Source organism: Schistocerca gregaria, chromosome 6 (genome assembly GCF_023897955.1).
Source record: "Schistocerca gregaria isolate iqSchGreg1 chromosome 6, iqSchGreg1.2, whole genome shotgun sequence".
Taxonomy (NCBI): domain Eukaryota; kingdom Metazoa; phylum Arthropoda; class Insecta; order Orthoptera; family Acrididae; genus Schistocerca; species Schistocerca gregaria.
This window is the reverse complement of record NC_064925.1, coordinates 189,313,492-189,330,051: the sequence shown is the minus strand read 5'-3', so window position 1 is coordinate 189,330,051 and position 16,560 is coordinate 189,313,492. Positions and strand designations below refer to the sequence as shown.

Genomic DNA, 16,560 nt, shown 5'->3' with positions numbered 1-16,560 from the left:
TAACAGGGACAACTACCGTCTCAATTTTAGTGAAGGATGTGAATGACACACCACCAGAATTTTCAAAATCAGAATGGTTTGCAGAAGTGGATGAAATGGAAGGTGACAACATCCCTCACAAACCAATACTTACAGTGACAGTCCGTGACCAGGACGAGTCTAGCACTTTTCAGTTCAAGGTAAGTTTCTTTACTGTAACTGCTTTTTTTGTGTGGTTCTACTTTCCTTGAAAAAAAAAAAATTGTGTTATGTTGGATACAACTACAGATATGTGCACCACCATCACCACACCAATATTCTATGGTAACCATGCACCTGGTTCTAATGTGCCCTTTCAGTCCCTCCTACTCCCAACCACTGGTGGCTGTGTCAAAGGAGCAGACACTGTGTGCTATGTGGTTTCATCTGGATAAGTCATTGATGAGCAAGCTCTTACATAAGCTCCCAGCAACCACCTAAATGCCTTACATCAGTCCAAACATTGAAATGTCTCTCATGAAACCTTGCATACAAGTCATGCACAAGGAGATCTCTCCCCTAGTGTTCTGCAGAGCTTTCTGACACATTTTTCAGAAAGAGCTTCATCCTTGCCTTTCATTTTGCTTACCTTCTACTTTATCTGCAAACACTGTGTTCTACTGTCACCTGCATTTGTTGTCTCTTTTTGACTAGATTTTATTGTGCAAATGTTTGTGTCCCTGTATGCAACCAGAAACATGTACTGCCTATGCATCTGCCCAATACAGTCAGATAATGGCACTTGTTGCACTCCTGTGGTGACTTTTCCTGTCTTGCTTGCAGATTGGTCCATCTCCTCTCAACCCTTCCCCAGTTGACATATTACAATATTGTACCCAAGTCATAAGCCTAGAGTTCTGATTCACATTCATGTACATATGCCTAGAGTTACTCTCAAAGCTGAAATATGTTCATGGACATAGTGGAGTGTTTCATACTTCTGCCATGTCAAAGATCCAGGTAGACTGATGATATTTATGAGTATCTGAGATAATCTTGTCCATGCAATGTTGCAACATTAGCTCCCTGATTTGACCCAGGTTTTTAAAACATTGTCGGCCAGTGTGGCCGAGCAGTTCTAGGCGCTTCAGTCTGGAACCGCGCGGCCACTACATTCACAGGTTCGAATCCTGCTTCAGGCATGGATGTGTGTGATGTCCTTAGGTTAGTTTGGTTTAAGTAGTTCTAAGTTCTAGGGGACTAATGACATCAGATGTTAAGTCCCATAGTGTCAGAGCCATTTGAACCATTTTTTTAAACATTTTCTTTCACAAAAACATAGTCACATTTCTGTTGCCCAACCTCTTCAACAAGGTTATGGACATTTTTCTTGTATTTTTCCTTGTCTCTAATTATGTTCCTTCCTAGAATGTGATAGATGAGGTACATAACATGAAATAAAGTGTGCAATGTTTCATTTCTTCTAAGCACAATCACAGTAACATATTTTTTTAAATTATAGCTTGCCTCAGCCATGTATTGGTCATCTTCAGAAACATAAATATCAAGCATCATTGGGAACAGAGTGTAGACAAAATGTGTTGTCATACTTAACCAGTCCCCCCAGGGGGTCCACAACTCTTTTGAGAAAACGTGCGTGGCGAGCACGGGGCCCCAAGTTATTGCAGGCTTCTTTCTCTCCAGGGCTGCATTTCCATCCCCTTCCCCTCCTTTCCCCTCGCCCTCTCCTCTCCCTCTCTTGGTGTCCTTGCTTATGTGGGCCCCCGCTATCCTCCTGGTTCTGTTGGTTTTACAATTCAGCTTTGTTGCATAATCATCTCCTCCTTTTGGCATTCCTTGGTCCCCCTCTGGGGTTTGACCTCCATTACAAAATTTCTCCTCCATAGTGTGAGCCATTTGGGGAAGAGCACCTTACCTAGTGCCTCTGACGTGCACCCTCCTAGTACATTCCACCTTTTCTTTCACGTCGTTGTAGGATGCTAGGGTGCATAGCCAGCACGGTAGCCAGCCCGTTTGGTGGGGTCACTATGTACCCTTTTGGTTGAGCCCCCTGAACACACAGGGATCACTCTTCTGATACCTGAGCTGTGACCTCCTCATGCATGCCTTGGAGTGGTTGCTCGTCATCCTGGAGCATCGGAACTCCCAGCAATGGCCGCCGTGCCAGACGGCCCTTGCTGTGGCTGGAGAGCCCCTGATCGCAGTGGGTGGTATCAGGGCAGACTCTATGCAAGTGAAACACATACGGGTCCAGAACTCTGGCCATTCTTCTGTGGCTGTCTCTCTGTGTGGAACTGATTCTTTGAGTGCTGCTTCTCTTGTGCCTTCGGCCTTCCCTTCCATGGCTACCCCCTGGGAAGAGGGTCAGGCCCATCACCTAGGGGTGAAACCTTTCCCCCATTGTCTGGTTTGCACCAGGACTTATGGGGATACTTTCACCAATACAAAACCTTTATTCTTTGTGGAACTTACTGAAGACAAGTTTGGCGAAGTGGACTCCCTGAGCAAGATGCGGTCGGGTTCGTTACTGAACAAAACTGCTTCAGCTGCCCAGTCTGTGGCCCTTCATGCCTGTACCCATTTTGGCACAATTCCTGTGTCCATTACCCCCCACCAGTCTCTAAATATGGTACAAGGTGTGATTTTTCACAGAGACTTCATCCTTCAAACTGATGAGGAACTTCGGGACAATCTTGGACGGCGGGGTGTTCACTTTGTTTGGCGTGTTCAGAAGGGTCCTAAAGACAATCGCATTGATACTGGTGCCTTTATCCTGGACTTTGAAGGGGATACCGTCCCTGAGAAAGTTAAGATTATGGTTTATCGATGTGATCTGAAGCCGTACATCCCACCTCCTATGAGGTGTTTTAAGTGCTTGCGTAATGGACACATGTCTTCCCACTGTTCACAGGCCCCTCTCTGTGGTGACTGTGGACGTCCACTCCACGAGGGGAGTCCTTGTGTTCCCCCTCCTGTGTGTGTAAATTGTCATGGTAGTCATTCTCCACGTTCACCAGATTGCCCAGTATATAAGAAGGCAAATAAGATACAGGAGTATAAGTCCCTCGATCGTTTAACTTACACAGAGGCCCGTAAGAAATATACACGTCTTCACCCTGTGTCCTTGACATCTAGTTATGCCTTGGTTACATCTTCACCCCTTCCTCCCCCTTCCTTACCCCCATCCCGGACCCCTCTCCTCCCCCCCTCCCCTGCGGCTCCCACACTTTCTCCTCTGGGTGCTGCTCCCCCTCCCCAGCCGGAGAAGTGTCCCATTCCTTCGGCGTCTGCCGGTCAAGGGCACCTCTCCTGGGATGCATCTTCCCGGCACCTTCCAGGTCAAAGGTCCGCTGCCGGACGACGACTGTGAGAGTTGCGGTCTGTCGGCCTCCAGGTTGCCCAGTTTCTTTCTGTTCCTGATCTTGCTGCAGGCGGCTCCTTTATGCCACACAGCCCTCCTCGATCTCAGCCTGAAAAGAAGAAGCAACATAAGTCCCGGGACAAAGAGCCTCTGGTGCCACCAGAGGTCCCTTCCCCGACTTCACAACCGGATTCTGACCTGTCGTTCATGGATGTCGCCCCCTCCTTTTTGGTGATGGGTGGGGACCCGGCAGTATGATTGGCTTTAGTGTGTTCAGCCCCCCTTTAAACCATCATTCTGTGGTTCTCCAATGGAATTGTAATGGATACTATCGTCACCTTCTGGAATTGAAATCCCTTCTTTCTTCTTACTCTGCAGCTTGTGTGGTTCTCCAGAAATCTCATTTCACTGATGCTCACTTACCGACTCTCCGTGGGTTCCGTGTTTTCCGTCGAAATTGGGTCAGACCCCTACGGACTTCTGGTGGCGTTTGTACGTTGGTCCATACAGACATTTCTAGCACATGGATTCCTCTTCAAACTACATTAGAAGTGGTTGCTGTTAGGGTCCACCTAGACTCTGCGGTCACAGTTTGCAATCTTTATCTCCCTCCTGACAGGACTCTTACACCTGCTGTCTTAACTGCCCTTCTTCAGCAACTTTCTCCTTCCTTCCTCCTTCTTGGGGATTTTAATGCTCATCATCCCTTGTGGGGCAGTGCCTTTCCATCTAGATGAGGTCTTCTTATAGACCAGTTTATTGCAGACCTCTACTTGTGCCTTCTTAATGATGGCTCCCCTACTCATTTCAGTGGCCCTCATGGTACCTTTCCTGCCATTGATCTTTCTCTTTCTTCTCCCTCTCTCCTCCCTTCATTACACTGGTCGCCACACGACGACCTTTGTGATAGTGACCATTTCCCGTTGATTGTCACGCTACCTTCCCGCTTCCCGATGGACAGGTTACCTCGTTGGTCTTTCCAACGTGCCGATTGGCCTCTATACACTGCACAGGTCATGTTTCCTCCCTCTTTGTCGGGTTGTATTGATGACGTCCTACGTGACGTGTCTGACGCGATTGTTTGCGCTGCTAACCTTGCTGTCCCGTGCTCATCTGGACCATTTTGTCACCGGAAAGTCCCATGGTGGAGTACGGCCATTGCCACTGCCATCCGTGATCGCCGTCGAGCTTTGCAACACTTTAAGAGGCACCCATCTGTAGCCAGCCTTACAACCTTTAAATGCCTCCACGCTAAAGGCCGTTATTTAATGAAACAGAGCAAGCAGATATGTTGGGAATGATTCGTTTCTTCCCTTGGTTCTACTGTCCCTCTGTCACGGGTATGAGCTACACTTCGCTCTCTCCAAGGTTGCCATCGGCAGTCCACCCTCCCAGGCCTTCACCTCCCAGATGGACTTTGTATGGACCCATTAGTTCTTGCAGAACATCTTGCGACCCATTTTGCAGTGGCATCAGCATCAGCCTCCTATCCGGCTACTTTCCTTCGCCAGAAACAGTGGGTGAAGATTCCACCTTATGTTTTACCGCTTGTGAGTCAGAATCTTACAACGAACCTTTTACTGAATGGGAATTTCTTTCTGCTCTATCTTCTTCTCGTGATACAGCCCCTGGTCCAGATTCCATTCATAACCAACTGCTTCAACATCTCAGTGCTCCACAACGGCAACATCTTCTTCGGGTGTTTAACCGTATCTGGCTCCAGGGTGACTTCCCTTCTCAGTGGAGGGATAGCATCGTGGTTTCTATCCTTAAGCCTGTTAAGAACCCCTACCTGTTGACAGCTATCAGCCAATTAGTTTGACCAATGTTGTTTGTAAGTTACTTGAACAGATTGTAGCCTGTCGGCTCAACTGGGTCCTCGAATCTCAGGATCTATTGTCCCCTTACCAGTGTGGCTTTCGAGAGGGACAGTCTCCAATCGATCATGTACTTCGCTTGGAATCCGCAGTTTGGCAGGCCTTTTCCCAGCACTGCCATTTGGTTGCATTGTTTTTTTACCTTCGCAAGGCCTATGACACGGCCTGGTGTCATCACATCTTACTCACCCTTCATCAGTGGGGTCTTTGGGGCCCACTCCCGATTTTTATCTGCCAGTTCCTGTTCCATCAGTCATTCAGAGCTCGAGTTGGTGCTGTTTTTAGTTTTCCGCAGACCCAGGAGACGGGCATCCCACAGGGTTCTGTCTTGTGTGTCCTTCTTTTCCTCATTTCTATCAATGGACTTGTGGCCTCTGTCGGTCCTTTGGTCGCCCCTGTCCTGTATGTGGATGATTTCTGCATTTGGGTTAGTTTCTCCTCGATGGCATCTGCAAAACGGCAGCTCCAGGGACCTATAGAGTGTGTCTCTGCATGGATCCTCTCACACGGGTTTCAATCCTCTCCTTCAAAATCACAGGTGGTCCACTTCTGTCGCTGTACTATGATCCACCCTGATCCAGAGCTCTATCTCGATGCACAACGATTGCCTGTGGTCCCACAGTTTCGTTTCCTGGGTCTTCTTTTCAACAACAAGCTCACTTGGCTGCCCCATATCAGACTTCTGAAGGTAGGATGTTTCCGTAAACTCTATGTCCTTCGCTTCCTTGCCCACTCCTCTTGGGGTGTGGACCGTTCCCTCCTTCTCTGTCTTTATCATGCTCTAGTTCTGTCTCGCTTGGACTATGGTTGTCAAGTTTATGGTTCAGCTGCTCCTTCCACACTGCACGTGCTGGATCCAGTACACCATCGTGGTATCTGTTTAGCCACCGGTGCCTTCCCTACTAGCCCTGTTGATAGTCTCCTGGTTGAAGCTGGGATCCCTCCCCCCCCCCCCCCCTTTCTGTTCAGCGATCCCAGCTTCTGATGTCTTATGCACTCGCTATCCATTCCTCTCCCACTCATACTTCCTATTCTATCCTGTTCCCAGACCATGGATGTCGCCCACCCTACTCCCGGTTGGGCTCCGCCTTGCGTATCTTTGCCGTGATTTTCAGCTTCCTTCTTTGTCCTGTCTTCCTCGCTTCCTCCCGTCCACCCCCCTTGGTTAGTTCCTCGGCCTCGAATTCGGATGGATCTCCACCGATGTCCAAAAGATTCCATCCCCCCCGGTGGTGTTCTGTTCCTTTTTCCGCCAAATTTTATGGGAGTTACGGGATGCTGTAGATTTTTACACTGATTGCTCTAAATCTGCTGATCATGTGGGGTATGCCTTCACGTCCTCTGTTGGAACAGAAAATCATCTGCTGCCAGCTTCATGTGGGGTGTTTACTGCGGAACTGATGGCAATTTCCCAGGCCCTTACCTTTATTAAACAGTCCCAACACAACCGCGTTTTGTTATGTGCGGACTCGATGAGTGTCCTTCTTGCTATTGACCGGTGTTTTTCACGCCATCCCTTGGTCTCTGCCATCCATACCCATCTCGCTGATGTTCACCATGCTGCTTGTTCCATTGACTTCCTTTGGGTCCCTGGCCATGTGGGTATCCTGGGTAATGAGTTTGCTGATCGTTTGGCTGGGGGAGCAGTCACTTACCCCCCGTTTTCTGTAGCCCCTCCTGCAGCGGATTTAAGGCTTCACATCAAATCCCACTTCGCACAGTCATGGGCCAATTCTTGGGAGGCTACTCCCCTGTCTAATAAACTTTGTGCGATTAAGGTGACACCAGGACCATGGCGTTCATCCTTCAGCCTCTTCCGAAAGGACTCGACCACACTGTGTTGTCTCCGCATTGGCCATACCAGGCTGCCCCATGGTTTTCTTTTGCGTGATGAGCCACCCCCACTTTGTGGTTGTGGAGCCTTCCAGTCAGTAGCCCACATTTTGGTTGAATGCCCCCTTCTTTTGGCTCTGCGTGATAAGAACAGACTCCCTCACACTTTATCTTTGATGTTGGCTGATGATTCCCGGATAGTCTCTCTGGTTCTCAGTTTCCTCCGGGAAAGTGGTTTTTATTCTCAGTTTTAAGGTTTTTAATCTCTCTCTGCTGTTGGAGCAGGGCGGTGAGTGTTTGGGTGTCTCCCACTGTAAGCCGTGTTCGGAGATTCCCGATTCACCTCCCTGACCGAGATCCTCTTTTCTTCCCCTTTTACTCTGTTTTTACCCTTTTTTTTTTAAGGATTGGTTAGTCTCCTTTTCCCATACGTACTTTTACATTCTAGCGGTTGCACCTTTTAAGTTACAGGTAGTCTTGCCTGTGCTGCTTCAGCGTAGAATTGGGTTCGTTCTCTTGCTGACTTCCCTCATTTTGTTTTTACCATTGACAACATGACTGCCCTTTTACGTTTTTAGCCTTTTCCCTTTTATTGTTCTGACTTTCCTGAGATGTCACATTAGCGGAATGGACCACATTTGAAACAAGGGACTGATGACCTTGCCATTTGGTCCCTTAACCCTCAAACAACCAACCAACCAACTACTTAACCAGTCATGTTTAAAGTCTTGTTACTGTGATGCTTCTAGAAGAAACTTAAAACAAATATGTACTAGCTGTCAGTTGCATTGCTTCATGGACAGAATGTAATAAGGTATTATCATTTAGGATTCTGCATGTTTTCAACTGAGAAGAACACTCTCCCATAATAATTCTTGCTACCTGCTTGATATAACTGTCATCAATGTCTATACCTATTACTCTCTCTCTCTCTCTCTCTCTCTCTCTCTCTCTCTCTCTCTCTCTCTCTCTCTCACACACACACACACACACACACACACACACACACACACACACACGCAGACACACACACACAGGTGCTCCACCTACCACTTCAAAGGATGCCATGGATCTGATGATGGTCACGTGATATGAGCGAAACTGGTCACCTATGTTCTTGTACCATATGTTGTGCGATCAAGACTGAATTAAAGAGAAAAACCAGTTACTAATGTCACAAATATGAAACTTCAATTATACTTATCACATACATTACCCCGAACAAATATTTTGTATTTGTCCGTAGATTTCAACTTACAGTTTCCAAAATTTAGGCCATCTTCAGTCCACTAGTACAGTGTACTGTACATGTCTCTCTTCGAAACCAAGATATGATTGCCTAGTTCACCAAAAATTATAAAAAAGCATACTTCACTAAAATTCACTTTAATATGGAAGGAGCAAAATGTAATGTCTCATTGCATAAGTCTGGATGATTAGAATAGTTCAAACTGTACACAAATTGAAAAAAAAAACTTTGAATACATTTTTACATGTGGGAGAACTCATAGGAAAAAGCACTACCAAAAATACATTGCTTGTACAACTCAAAGCAAAACATGGCTTTTCTTACAAAGAAGTATGTGATAAAGGATACTAAACCAAGTACTTTTAGATAAGAAAGTATGATTGGAAATTAATATTGACAGACACTTTACATTATAAAACAACTTAAGCTGGTAGCGGCTGTTTGAAGTGATCACTACCAGTTTGCAACCCTGTATTACAAAATAATCCATTGATAGAACTGATTGCTTGGGCAAACTGCCTGCAGTGGTGTTTATAACAGCAGGGTAATTGGTGCTCCACAAGTAGTCTCGATAGTATCTTCTTCAAAGCTTACATTTCACCAGTAAATTTACAGGTGCTTATTGATTAATTTTGTCTCACATACTCCAACTTAATCTCCAAAATTTCTGCTGTTCATCTACATCTACATCATACTCTGCAAGCCACGTAACCATGTGTGGTAAAGGGTACTTACGGTACCACTAACTGATCCCACCCCTCTCCCTGCTCCATTCACAAAAGGAGTGTGGCAAGTGTGATTGTCAGTAAGCCTCTGTTTTAATTCTAGTTTCTCAAATTTTCTTGTCATGGTCATTTCACAAGACATATATGGGAGGGAGTAATATGACTATTCCCAGAAAATGCTCTCACAAAATTTCAATAGTAAATTTCACCATGGTGCACGATGCCTCTCTTGTAGCAACTGCCACTGGAGTTCGTTGAGCATCTATGTAATGCTCTCGTGCTGACCAAACAATTCCTTGACAAAACACACCGTTCTTTGTTGGATATTCTCTATCTCTTGAATTAGTCCTATCTGCTAAGAATCCCAGATTGATTAACAGCACTCAGGAATCATTCAAATAAGAACCACTTCCTTCATGGCTAAATTACATTTCCTGAATACTCTTCCTATGAACCTCAGTCTGGCATCTGCATTTTGTACTATTTGTTTTATGTGGTCCTTCCCCTTAAGGTCACTATGGATAGTTACTCGTAGATATTTTGTTGTAGATAGTGTTTCCAGCAATTTATCACCAGTAGTGTAGTTGCACAGTAGTGACTTTCTTTTCCAATGTACACACAATATGTTACATTCATTTACATTCAGTATCAACTGCCAGAGCCAGTCTGTTCATCAACCCTCTGTAGTTGTTCTGCAAATTGTTACTGTCTTCTAGTACTACTGCTTTCTTATAGACAACCATATCCTCTGTGACCAGTCTTAAGAAGCTTCTGATGTGTTCTATGTAATCATTTATATACATTGTATACAGTAATGGTCCTTTTTGACATTTCCCTGGGGTACTCTAGAAATTACCTTTATGTCTGTCAGTTTTGTTCTGTTACAGTGGTATGTTGAGTTCTATCTGTAAGGAAGTCTTGAATCCAATCACAAATATGGCCTGTTACTCATATCACTAAGTATCAGCATGGGACTGGTTTAAATCCAGTCCTAAAGTCAAGGATCTCAGCATCAACCTGTGTGCCATTGTCTACAGCAGTACGGATCTCATGAAGGAACAGAGCAAGCTCTATTTGCAGAATCTGTGTTGATTTTTATAGAGGAGATTTTTGTTCTCTAGAAGGTCATATCCCTCAGAGGGCTAGCAAGTCTTCTGTGAATATGTGCTTGGCTACCACAGGGTATCAGCCTTTGCAGCATTACTTCCCTTTCTGTGCTGCAGGCTTATATTTTCACTACCACTCCATCCTTCTGCCTTTCCTTCAGATGGTCTTTCTTGTGTAGACCCCATTTGCACCTGGTACATGATTTAGGACCCTAGTTCTGCATTTCACTTCAGGCACACTTTACACCTTTTCATTCATGAATACATGGTTCCCGTTGTTGGATTTGACCTGCCACCACTTTTCCAAATTTTTCAGAATTGCAAGTCCTGCAAGAAAGGTTGCCAGTGTGATGTCTGTGTCCACCGCTGTGCCTTTCCAGTATAGCACCCTTCCTTTCCAGTAAGTTAGTGCTCCTAGAACTCAGCACAGCAGCCATCATGTTGTGAGCAGGGGGGGGGGGGGGGGAGGGAGGTCATCAAGTATAAGTACCTACACAGTAGTAGCCCCCTGTCCACGCAGTGATTGCAGTGTTGGTACCTGAGCTGAAACCTCCCAATGTATACCAAGGAGTATATGCCCATTGTGACTGGGGCATGGGGTCTCCAAGCAATGAACTATTGGCCAGATCGCCAATTGCTGAGGGTGGTTAGTACCCAGGGGGAGAGCCCCATATGACGTGGGTCGCATTCATGGGGAGAGCTGCCATACAAAGTGAGTGGTACCATGGCAGATGACTTACATGTGAAGTGGATGAAGTTTTCTCCTGCTGGTGTTCACATGGCCTCATCAGTCTTTTCAGAGAGAAAGAACTCATTCAACAGATACAGATACAACCCCCAAAATGTTTCCTTCCCTGGCTGTGCCTTGGGAGGAACGTAGAGTTAAGCAACAATCATAGAAATACCCCCCCCCCCCCAATCCAATATATGGTTTGTACAATTACAGATGTGGATTCTTTTTTCACCATAAAGCCATTACTCTTCATAGAGACTATAAAGGATAAGTTTGGAGAAGTTGCAACCATCTCCTAACTGAAGAGGGGATCAGTTTTGATTAAAACACTATATCCTGTCCAGTCACGGGATTTTCTTGTTTGTGACAAGCTGGGTAACATTCCTGTAACTATCATCCCCCATAATAGTGTAACATGGCTCAAGGCATCATTTTCCATTGTGGCCTCCACTGCAGTCTTATGATGAGCTATGTGCCAACTTGGATTGCCGGGCTGTACACTTTGTCCCTCATTTCCATAGGGGGACAAAGGACAATAGGGTTGCTACTAGGGCCTTCATCTTGGCCTTTGAGGGTGATTTTCTGCCTGTAAAGGTCAAGATGATGTAAAACCATATATCACCCCATCCCTCTGTGCAGTGCCTCATATGTATGAAATCTGGGTACATGTCTTCACATTGTGATACCAGCCCTAGTCTGTAGGGATTGTGGACACCCACTGCAAGTGAATGTTCCTTGTGGTCCTCCACCTGTGTGTGTCTACCATGGACAACACTGTTCACCCTGCTCACTAGACTGCACTGTTTTTCAGGGAGAGAAAAAACAACAGGAATATAAGTATGTGGGCAGAGAGGCCAATAAAAGTATTAAGGTCTACATCCTGCATGCATGACAATGTCATAGGCTACAGCTGTGATGACAGCACCCTCTCTGCCGACAGTTCCCTCCTCCCTTATGCATCCTACAGTGAAAGCAAGCCCTCCAGGATGCTTGACCATGCTCCCCCCCCCTCCTCTCCCCCTCCCCCCAAAGTGTTGAGGGCTCTCCTGCTAATTTCCCCACACCCATTTTGAGAGCACGTACTCACTGGCAGTGCACAGCCCCTATCCAGAGACACATCATCATCGTCTAGTTCTCATGCCAGGAAGGGACCCTTTGGGACACTCCCCTCTGAGGTTTCTGCCAGTCTGCAATCAGATACCAGCCAGGAGCTGAAGGAGCCACAGGCTGCTGGTCATAGGGCTTCACTACCTTTTTCAGTCCCGGAAAATAATTCAGGGAAACCTTCCCAGTCATCCATACCCCCCCTAAGAAAGGCAAAAAGAAATCACCCAAGATGAAGGAAAATCAAGTGGCTCCCATACCATCGGATCTCACATGTTCTGCTTTTGTGGCGATGGCAGCAGTCCCAGTGGCCCCTGGGGCTCCAGGCTGCATCACATAATGTGTTTCAGAACCTATGTCTGTGTGTCTTGATACCATACACTCCCAGCCAGTGGCAGCATTTGACCCTGGGACATAATCTGTCTCCTTGGTCCCTTTGTGCTCTCACAGTATACAAATGGCATGATTTTCCAGTGGAACTGTTGCAGCGTTTTCCAACATCTGTCTGAGCTATGATCTCTCTTAAGCTCCTCCTCTGCTTTCTGCATTGCCCTTCAGCCAATAGGATGGCTGCTGGTGCATTCTGGATGGCCTCATAATGCCTCCATCTAGTGGGGAGTCATTATTGTGGAGAGCCTATCTACGGCTAGTGCCAGGGGTGTGATGCTGAAGCAGGTACAGGAATATCGGGAAGTGATTGCTACCATACAGGTCACCGTAGACCCTCCAGTAGAACCCTCCAGTGAAATGGGGTAAGCATCACCTAGAGATGAACAGGTATCACCCAGTCTCACCAATGTTGCATTTAAGTTGCTTGAACACATATTGAGCTGGCAGCTGTCTTGGCTCCTTCAGTCTCTGGGTCTTCTGGCTCCATCCCAAGACAGTTTTCACCGAGGACATTCCATTGCTGATAATTTGCTTTGCCTGGAGTCTGCCATCCAGACAGCTTTTGACTGATCTCAGCACCTTATTGCTGTCTTCTTCAAGTACAAAAGGCTTATGTTATCACATGGCAACATCACATCCTCGCTTTGTTACATGAGTGGGGTCTCTGGGACCCACTTTCAATTTTTGTCCAGAACCTCTTGTCACACCATACTTTCTGGGTTTGAGTTGGTGCTTCCCACAGTATTCACCATATCTAAGAGAATGGGGTCTTTCAAGGCTGTGTATTAAGTGTCCCTCTCTTTCTGGTGGCTATTAACAATCTAGCAGCAGCTGTAGGGTCTGCAGTATCACCCTCCTTGTATGCCAACAATTTTTGCTTGTACTATTGCTCCTCTAGTGTGAGTATTGCTTAACACTGACTGCAGGGTGCCCTTTGAAAGTCACAGTCCTGGTCCTTCACCTACAGCATCTTGCATTTCGCAAGACTCGCATCTTGCATTTCTGTCATCATCGTACTATTCAGCCACACCCAAAACTTTACCTTGACAACTGGTTACTCAGTGTGGCGGAGACTTGTGACTGGCCTTTGCTGCCTGGTTGACGTGGCTTTCCCATCTTCATCAGCACAAGTGTAGGTGCTGGCTACACCTTAATTCACTTCACTGCTTCAATAACACTACCTGGGGTGCATACTGTTCTACCCTTCTGCAGCTTTACAAAGCTCTGATTCTATCCTGTGTTGATTATGGGAGTCTGACATATGGTTTGACATTGTCCTCAGGATTGTGATTGCTGGACTCGAAACACCACTGTAGGGTCTGACTTGGAACAGGAGCATTGCAAACTAGCCCTTTGAACAACCAACTCGTGGAGGCTGGTGTCACTCCACTCTGGATCAGACACCAGCAATAGCTACCAATTATGCTATACACGTTAACAGCTCCCCTAAGCATCCAAACTACTGTGTCCTTTTTCCTAGTAGGGAGAGCCACCTCCTACAAGAGAGACCTTGAACTAGGAGCCATGATAGCAATTCAACTACAGTGTCTCTGCTCTGAACTTCAGCTGCCCCCAATGTCACCTGTTGTCAGGGAGCAATTGCTTGCACCCCCATGGCGTGCTCCCCAACCTTGGATCTGTCTCGATTTATACTTTAGACCAAAAGATTCAGTTGACCTGTTCCTAGTTGGCATCAATGTATTTCCAGATTCAGAACTGGTATACACTGATGGTTCAGTGGTCAATGGCTGAACCAGTTTTGCATGCACACATGCAAGGTGCAGTGAACTATGTTCCATGCCAAATGAATGCAGTGTCTTTGTTAATTGCTGGCATTTAAAACACCCCTTGCCATGCTTGTTCTTGCACCAGCAAGATGTTTCTAATCTGCAGTGACTCCCTGAGCAATCTTCAGCTTAGAGACCAGTGCTACCTTCGTCACCCTGTAGTCACAGCTATTCATGACCTCCTTTCTGACATCCATCAAGCTGGATGGCCAGTCATCTTTGCTTGGACTTGCTTAAGTGATGGACCTAGACGTGGAGCTGTTTAAAGGCAATGAGGTGCTCGATTAATGGATGCCACTTACAGCAATGCACAGTCCACCCGTGATCTCTAATGGCCTCGGTGATTTCTGAGGTCCACCAAGGTGCTCAGAGGATGCATCTCCCACTGCATATCATGCTCCAGGGACCTTCAACTGCATTGTGGTTAGAGTGGCACACCCACCTTACTCCCTCTCACTTTCCTACTTGTTCTCCTTGATTTTATCTCTACCTTATTGTATCTTGTTTAGAATCAAGCTTCCCAGGATTTGCCTTATGTGTCCTTCCAAGGATTATTGTTGGTTTGATACATATAGGATGAATGGACTGACGACCTTGCAGTTCGGTGCCTTAAAAACCAACAATCAACCAAGCAGCCAACCAAAAAGTCATAATTCTTAAATATAAAAGGTGTTCCCCGTAATTGTACAACAGGTTGACATCAATGATATAGACTTATAAATGTGTGCATCTGTCCTACAACCCTTCATGAAAAAGGGAATGATCTGTGCTTTTTCCAGTTGCTAGGTACTGTTTGTTCCTCCAGGATTGTACAAAAACTGCTTCTGAAAGAAGAGTAAGTTCTTTCCCATAATCTTTGTAGATTCTTATAGGTATCTCATCTGGTCCAGATGACTGGAATTGCTTTTCTTTGCCATGTTCGGTTATCCCAGTATCTTCCACTTTGATGTCCATACGATGATCAAAAGGAGAGACTGTTACAATTTCAGGAGACAGAATTCAGTATTTTGACCTTCTCACTGTTACCTTTACTTTTCGTACCAGTATGGTCACTGAACGAATGAGTAGAGGATTTCAACCACCTACTAATTTTACATAAGACCAAATCACTTATCACCCAGTTGGATTGGCAAAATTTTACTTTCAAAGTCATTGAAGACTTCTGTCACAGCTGTCCTTACACTCATTTGTGCTTTATTCAATTTTCGTTTGTCAGCTAGGTTTTGACTTCTCTTGAATCAGTGATGAAGTTCTCTTTGTTTATGTAGAATTTTTCTAACCTGGTCTTCCCACCTCTTATGGCCTTCTCAGAGCATACTTGTCTAAGGAATTTTTCCCATTTGTGCTCCATCAAGTATTTGATGTTGACTACCCAGATACTCTGTAATTAGTATCCTGTCACTTTTTCCAAGCAAAAATATTTTTCTATCTTTCTTAACATTCCTTGTAAAACCTGTGGTCATAGTTGATTTCTAACCTTGTGATTACTGATACCTTCCTCTGTCACCTGATTCAATAATGGTGTGCTCTGTTAAAGAGAACAGAGGTCTTTGGGTTCCTGGCATTTATAGTGTATTCAGTAAGTTCAGATCTGTTTGTTTTAGGAGGTCTAAGACATTATCTTCACAGGTTAGTTCTGTAACTGTCTGCTGAAAGTAATTTTTGGTCAAGACATTCAGAATAATGTAACCCAAATCCCTGTCTCTGACACAAGTTTTAATAGCATGACTCTCCCAATCTCTACCTGGCAAGTTGAAGTCACCCCTTATTACAATGGCATGATCAGGAAAATTATTAAAGATATTCTGTAATTTCTCGCTGAAGTTCCGCAGTCTATTAAAGTATCTCATCACCATTTTTGACCATGCTTTGATGCTTAACTTTCCACATATTAATTCACATTCAGAATCTATGATAACCTCACTGGATATTATCAAATTTCTTACTGCAATAAATACATCTCCAAACAATGTTTTGTCATTTACCTTGGCCAGGTTGCTAAGGCTTGAACTATCAGTTTCCTCATAAGCTTTCCTCCATGATGAATTTATTTCAATTAGGGTGGCACATGTTTCATTACATTTCTCTGTAGGTTCATTCAGATTTCTGGCCGCAGCGTCTTGTTGTACATTAAAGACATGTTTGTATGTTCCTGTGAAGAGCAGAGTTTAACCGTTGAGAGCCATATATGGAGTATTAAACAGTGGTAAGCTCTTCTGCCTGTCTTACATCTTCTGCTTCTTTCAGACATACACATTGACATGTATGCCTGAACTATAATTGCTCACAATGGTTTGGTTTCAATTCTGATGACACTAATACTACAGTCAAACTGTTGACAATAACTCACTGTCTGGCATAACTTCCTATCCATAAAGTATGCTAGTGCTGTTATAAGATTTTCTCATGTTGTTGA

The 16,560-nt window shown here is 45.3% G+C and overlaps 1 pseudogene; it reads left to right on the top strand.

Moving 5' to 3' along the window:
- The window catches only part of LOC126278797 (neural-cadherin-like), a 217,978-nt pseudogene that overhangs the window by 92,176 nt on the left and 109,242 nt on the right, over positions 1 to 16,560 (top strand).